This window comes from Sander vitreus, chromosome 3 (genome assembly GCF_031162955.1).
Source record: "Sander vitreus isolate 19-12246 chromosome 3, sanVit1, whole genome shotgun sequence".
Classification (NCBI taxonomy): domain Eukaryota; kingdom Metazoa; phylum Chordata; class Actinopteri; order Perciformes; family Percidae; genus Sander; species Sander vitreus.
Genome location: NC_135857.1, coordinates 34,992,349 through 34,999,848, shown reverse-complemented (window position 1 = coordinate 34,999,848; position 7,500 = coordinate 34,992,349). Strand labels below are relative to the sequence as shown.

Sequence of the window (7,500 nt, the reverse complement as noted above, 5' to 3'; positions counted from 1 at the left end):
GATTTCCTCCTCTCACTGATCCAGAGACATCGGTCCATTTTAATCTCTCTCTCTCTGTCTCTCTCTCTCTCTCTGTCTCTCTCTCTGTCTCTCTCTCTCTGTGTCTCTCTCTCTCTCTGTCTCTCTCTCTGTCTCTCTCTCTCTGTCTCTCTCTGTCTCTCTCTCTGTCTCTCTCTCTCTGTCTCTCTCTGTCTCTCTCTCTCTCTCTCTCTCTCTCTCTGTCTCTCTCTCTCTCTCTCTGTCTCTCTCTGTCTCTCTCTCTCTCTCTCTCTCTCTCTCTCTCTCTCTCTCTCTCTCTCTCTCTCTCTCTGTCTCTCTCTCTCTCTCTCTCTCTCTCTCTCTCTCTCTCTCTCTGTCTCTCTCTCTCTCTCTCTCTCTCTCTCTCTCTCTCTCTGTCATTGAGTCTGCGAGACTCCAGCGTTTCCTCAGATTGTTTCGTAAGCTGCAGTTTTTTTAAGATAGGCATCACACGTTTGGCTCGTCTTGCTGCATAGCAACAAAACTCCAGGAAGTAAAAACAAAAACCTCTCAGAGATTGTTCCAGAAGTTTTCCTGCACCGGTTCAGTTCAGGTCTCGGAGCTATTAGGACGTCTTTAAATGTCCTTAACACGTACACGAGCAGGGAAATGGCAGTCGGACTCAATGACCAATCAGATTACAGATTACAATACAGATTAGCGCCACCTGCTGTTATGGAGACGTGTTACGTTTCGCGCACGCGCAGAAAGTATGCTTAAGTCGGCGTCTCCTCAGTGTGTTCTGAGGCATTTTTTGGACCTCGGGGACCCGACTGATCAGTCCGACTGGCTTTTCTGCCGACGGTCGGCCGTCTGGTTGGCGTGTCAGAGGCTTTAAAGGTTCAACATGTTTTCACTTTAAATGTTTTGAATCACTTTGAAGCTACTCTCAATCAAACACTGCACAGGTTTTTCAAAATAAAAGCCTCCCAGCGTCTCTTTAAAACATCTGCAGGAAGTGTTAACGTTCATTGACAGTTTTTAAACCATGGCTGCGTACGTATGTGGTCCACACTCGGCCCATATTTGAAAACCGGCTTCAGATAAAGGTTTAGGTTCATATATAACACAACTATTAGGTTTAGGAAAAGATTGTGGTATGGGTAACAAAGGGTACCCTAACCCGCGTCAGTTCTGGCAAGCCAAGTAGTCAAGAAGCAGCTTATCGCTATTGGCCAACAACACGGTCGCATCAGCTGATCTGCATCAGCGCATCAGCTGGTCAACTCCCCTCGCTGCTAAATGGCTACACTCAAACAGGGCGCCCTACCTAAAGCTGCTTTAGTTTATTCCTAACTGCTTGCTGCTCGCCTCTATGTAACCCACCTCCTCCCGAGCTCCACCTTGTCAGGTATAACGTGGCGTAGGCTTCTATGTCATCGTTGCTGCTCTGTTCATATGGGGGAATAGTGCAGCTCTCCCAGTCTTAAACTGTGTGAGCGTCCCCTAATGACTCTATGCTTTTTCATGGTGCTCATGAAAGGTCCGAGGACTCCTCTGAACAGAAGCCATACCGCCAAGTTTAATTCGTAATTTAGTCAATAACATTTCCTAAAGCATTTTTATTGTCTGTTTTGTTCTTGACTTTAATGGACCTGACAGAACTATATTTATGTACCAACAAGTCCTCCAAACCATACCACGATATCGGCTGTTTGTATGTGCGTGCGTGTGTGTGTATGTGTGTTTGTGTGTGTGTTTGTGTGTGTGTTTGTGTGTGCATGTGCGTGTGTGTGTGCGTTTACCAATCAAACAACCACAGCAACCAGTTCAATGGCCTTTCGATCCATCTATTTCTATGGTGGAGCAGTTGCTCTGAGCGTCTAAAAATGAAGCGGATGGGTTTACATTTGAGTTGGTTGTAGGTTAGAATTATGAAATATTATCAGATGTGCGTCGTTAAGGTCATATAATGCATGAGATCAATTTGGTTGAAGTTTTGGCAGCAATTCGTGCCAGAAAACCACACCGGTTTGTCTCACAACTGTCCATTGATAATAATGACTTTGCTCTGTGCAACGTCTACGTTTTCATTTTGCATAAAAAGTCTTTTGTATTCTTTCTTCCAGCCCCTATAAGTCCTGAAGAATCACTCAGCATACCTATGAGAGAGATTACAGCATGCTGTAAATCACACATAAACAAAATGAATGGCTCGAAGGGCCGAGCCAAGCTTATATTACCGCTTCTCTCTGCTGACCTTGGTTCAGAAATGAAAAAATGTGTTTAAGAGAAAATCACTCAACGTGAGACACAGAGAAGACACAACTCTTAACTTTGTGAGCAGCAATGTATGAATGAGGATTGACTCTGAGCCAAACAATTTTGTGAACATTCATTTTCTGTTGAATGTCTCCTGGAAAGTAAGAGGACGTTGAGCAGAGGTGGTTGCTACAGCTGTTTTCAATGTCCGCTGCATCATTCAATTTAATTTCCTTTTTAATCGCTGCTCATTGAAGACTTCTGCTCAGAGGTGACGACTCTCAATGAGCACATACACACCACCATGAAAACGTCATTACAGCCCATCAGATAGACAAACTCCAGAACTGTGTTCATGTGCATTTGTTCCATGAGAGCGGTGGTGCAGATATTTAACAGCTGCCGTGCTAAAGAGGAGTGAATGCTGTGGATAAATACAACTTCAAACAGCTGGCTTCCTTCTGACCCCAAAACCACTTTGGCTTCTAATACAACATCAAATAAGACGGTTTTTTTTGCAAGTTAAGGGCAAACAGGCCAAGCTTGGTCTCTACTTAGGTTCGGTCAAACAAGGCTACTTTGGTTCCTACAGCAGGGCCAAACAAGGCTACTTTGGTTCCTACAGCAGGGCCAAACAAGGCTACTTTGGTTCCTACAGCAGGGCCAAACAAGGCCTATTTGGTTCCTACAGCAGGGCCAAACAAAGTATATTTGGTTCCTACAGCACGGCCAAACAAGACTACCTTGGTTCCTACGGCAAGGCCAAACAAGGCTACTTTGGCTCCTACAGCAGGGTCAAACAAGGCCTCTTTGGTTTCTACTGCAGGGCCAAACAAAGCATATTTGGTTCCTACAGCAGGGTCAAACAAGGCATATTTGGTTCCACAGCAGGGCCAAACAAGGCTACTTTGGTTCCTACAGCAGGGCCAAACAAGGCTACTTTGGTTCCTACAGCAGGGCCAAACAAGGCTACTTTGGTTCCTATAGCAGGGCCAAACAAGGCTACTTTGGTTCCTAAAGCAGGGTCAAACAAGGCTACTTTGGCTCCTACAGCAGGGCCAAACAAGGCTACTTTGGTTCCTACAGCAGGGTCAAACAAGGCATATTTGGTTCCTACAGCAGGGCCAAACAAGGCTACTTTGGTTCCTATAGCAAGGTCAAACAAGGCTACTTTGGTTCCTATAGCAAGGTCAAACAAGGCCTATTTGGTTCCTACAGCAGGGCCAAACAAGGCTATTTTGGTTCCTACAGCAGTGCCAAACAAGGCTACTTTGTTTCCTACAGCAGGGCCAAACAAGGCTACTTTGTTTCCTACAGCAGGGCCAAACAAGGCTACTTTGGTTCCTACAGCAGGGCCAAACAAGGCTACTTTGGTTCCTACAGCAGGGTCAAACAAGGCTACTTTGGTTCCTACAGCAGGGTCAAACAAGGCTACTTTGGTTCCTACAGCAGGGCCAAACAAGGCTACTTTGGTTCCTATAGCAGGGCCAAACAAGGCTACTTTGGTTCCTACAGCAGGGCCAAACAAGGCTACTTTGGTTCCTACAGCAGGGCCAAACAAGGCTACTTTGGTTCCTACAGCAGGGTCAAACAAGGCTACTTTGTTTCCTACAGCAGGGCCAAACAAGGCTATTTTGGTTCCTACAGCAGTGCCAAACAAGGCTACTTTGGTTCCTATAGCAGGGTCAAACAAGACTACTTTGGTTCCTACAGCAGGGTCAAACAAGGCCTATTTGGTTCCTACAGCAGGGCCAAACAAGGCTACTTTGGTTCCTACAGCAGGGCCAAACAAGGCTACTTTGGTTCCTACAGCAGGGCCAAACAAGGCTACTTTGGTTCCTACAGCAGGGTCAAACAAGGCTACTTTGGTTCCTACAGCAGGGCCAAACAAAGCATATTTGGTTCCTACAGCAGGGTCAAACAAGGCTACTTTGGTTCCTACAGCAGGGCCAAACAAGGCTACTTTTCTTCCTACAGCAGGGCCAAACAAGGCATATTTGGTTCCTATAGCAGGGTCAAACAAGGCTACTTTGTTTCCTACAGCAGGGCCAAACAAGGCTACTTTGGTTCCTACAGCAGGGCCAAACAAGGCTACTTTGGTTCCTACAGCAGTGCCAAACAAGGCTACTTTGGTTCCTATAGCAGGGTCAAACAAGACTACTTTGGTTCCTACAGCAGGGTCAAACAAGGCCTATTTGGTTCCTACAGCACGGCCAAACAAGACTACCTTGGTTCCTACGGCAAGGCCAAACAAGGCTACTTTGGCTCCTACAGCAGGGTCAAACAAGGCTACTTTGGTTCCTACAGCAGGGCCAAACAAGGCTACTTTGGTTCCTACAGCAGGGCCAAACAAGGCTACTTTTCTTCCTACAGCAGGGCCAAACAAGGCATATTTGGTTCCTATAGCAGGGTCAAACAAGGCTACTTTGTTTCCTACAGCAGGGCCAAACAAGGCTACTTTGGTTCCTACAGCAGGGCCAAACAAGGCTACTTTGGTTCCTACAGCAGGGCCAAACAAGGCTACTTTGGTTCCTACAGCAGGGTCAAACAAGGCATATTTGGTTCCTACAGCAGGGCCAAACAAGGCTACTTTGGTTCCTACAGCAGGGCCAAACAAGGCTACTTTGGTTCCTACAGCAGGGTCAAACAAGGCTACTTTGGTTCCTATAGCAGGGTCAAACAAGGCTACTTTGGTTCCTACAGCAGGGTCAAACAAGGCTACTTTGGTTCCTACAGCAGGGCCAAACAAGGCTACTTTGGTTCCTACAGCAGGGCCAAACAAGGCATATTTGGCTCCTACAGCAGGGCCAAACAAGGCTACTTTGGTTCCTACAGCAGGGCCAAACAAGGCTACTTTGGTTCCTATAGCAGGGATCAAACAAGGCTACTTTGGTTCCTACGGCAGGGCCAAACAAGGCTACTTTGGTTCCTATAGCAGGGATCAAACAAGGCATATTTGGCTCCTATAGCAGGATCAAACAAGGCTACTTTGTTTCCTACAGCAGGGCCAAACAAGGCTACTTTGGTTCCTACAGCAGTGCCAAACAAGGCTACTTTGGTTCCTATAGCAGGGCCAAACAAGCCTACTTTGGTTCCTATAGCAGGGCCAAACAAGCCTACTTTGGTTCCTATAGCAGGGCCAAACAAGGCTACTTTGGCTCCTACAGCAGGGCCAAACAAGGCTACTTTGGTTCCTATAGTAGGGTCAAACAAGGCTACTTTGGCTCCTACAGCAGGGCCAAACAAAGCATATTTGGTTCCTAAAGCAGGGTCAAACAAGGCATATTTGGTTCCATCAGCAGGGCCAAACAAGGCTACTTTGGTTCCTACAGCAGGGCCAAACAAGGCTACTTTGGTTCCTATAGCAGGATCAAACACGGCTACTTTGGTTCCTACGGCAGGGCCAAACAAGGCTACTTTGGTTCCTATTGCAGGATCAAACAAGGCATATTTGGCTCCTACAGCAGGGCCAAACAAGGCTACTTTGGTTCCTACAGCAGGGCCAAACAAGGCTACTTTGGTTCCTACAGCAGTGCCAAACAAGGCTACTTTGGTTCCTATAGCAGGGTCAAACAAGACTACTTTGGTTCCTACAGCAGGGTCAAACAAGGCTACTTTGGTTCCTACAGCAGGGTCAAACAAGGCTACTTTGGTTCCTACAGCAGGGTCAAACAAGACTACCTTGGTTCCTACGGCAAGGCCAAACAAGGCTACTTTGGTTCCTACAGCAGGGCCAAACAAGGCTACTTTGGTTCCTACAGCAGGGCCAAACAAGGCTACTTTGGTTCCTATAGCAGAGCCAAACAAGGCTACTTTGGTTCCTACAGCAGGGCCAAACAAGGCTACTTTGGTTCCTATAGCAGGGTCAAACAAGGCATATTTGGCTCCTACAGCAGGGCCAAACAAGGCTACTTTGGTTCCTACAGCAGGGCCAAACAAGGCCTCTTTGGTTCCTACAGCAGGTCCAAACAAGGCTACTTTGGTTCCTATAGCAGAGCCAAACAAGGCTACTTTGGTTCCTACAGCAGGGCCAAACAAGGCTACTTTGGTTCCTATAGCAGGGCCAAACAAGGCTACTTTGGTTCCTATAGCAGAGTCAAACAAGACTACCTTGGTTCCTACGGCAGGGTCAAACAAGGCTACTTTGGTTCCTACAGCAGGGCCAAACAAGGCTACTTTGGTTCCTATAGCAGGGTCAAACAAGGCATAATTGGTTTCAGCAAGAGAGCCAAAGTGAAACAAGGCCTCTTTGGTTTCTACTGCAGGGCCAAACAGGGCCAGTTTGGTTTCATCAAAAGGGCCAAACAAGGTTACCTACAAGGGGATGAACAGGGCAATATTGGTTCCAATTGCAGGGACAAACCCAGTTAGTTTGATTCCTTCCACATTGCCTTAAAGGTTAGCATTCATCATTCCATGGAATAAAATAACAAAAATCTGATTATTTCAGTGGAAATTTAGTAATTTACTCTAGAGCTGCAAATATTAATGCATTAGTTGTCAACTATTAAAATAATCATCAAATATTTTGACAATCGATTTATCGGTTTGAGTCATTTTTCATGATAAAACAGCAAAACTTGTGTGATGTCAGCTTGTTAAATGTGAATACATTCTAGTTTCTTCTCTCGTCTGTGACAGTAAACTGAATATCTTTGAGTTGTGGCAAAAACAAGACATTTGAGGACGTCATGTTGGGCTTTGGGAATCATAATCATAACTAGTCATTTTGTCGGCTAAACTCAGCTGTAACGGCCGCTGAAATGGCCGACATCTCGCAGTGCTCTGTTCCCCCGCTCACAGTCACCTTTTCTGGGCTAAATGTGACCGTAAAGATCACCAAACTTAACTGTCATGAGATCTGCCGGCAGTCGCCTATTTCGTTAGACAAGACATACAAATTGTTGTGCGTAAGAGCCTATTTAAGAGGAATGCATTGCACACACACACACACACACACATACAGGACATAGATTACTACAACACATGTCTCGTATTTAAAAAGCAATTTGGACTTGTTCTTGTATGTAAATATCTTTTTGTGAGTCTGTACAATGTGTGTGTGAGTCTCAGCCAAAACGGAAAGATTGATGGATACAGGAGATTAAAGATGGAGAGGACAGATTTGTGGAAATTGGATGTGTATGTGTGTGTGTGTGTGTGTGTGTGTGGCAGCAGTATTTGGGACTTGGCAGGATGGAGGGATGATAATAAGGATGGATTGTGGGAACGAAGGGAGAGTTTTTCTGCCAGAATCTGCAGCTTTTGGAGTCAGGTCGG

General features: G+C 46.0%; 1 protein-coding gene across 4 annotated transcripts in view; it reads left to right on the top strand.

The window, feature by feature from the left end:
* plekhg2 (pleckstrin homology domain containing, family G (with RhoGef domain) member 2) overlaps positions 1-7,500 on the top strand; it is a 123,041-nt gene that overhangs the window by 85,589 nt on the left and 29,952 nt on the right. The gene's annotated exons all lie outside the window — the stretch shown is intronic.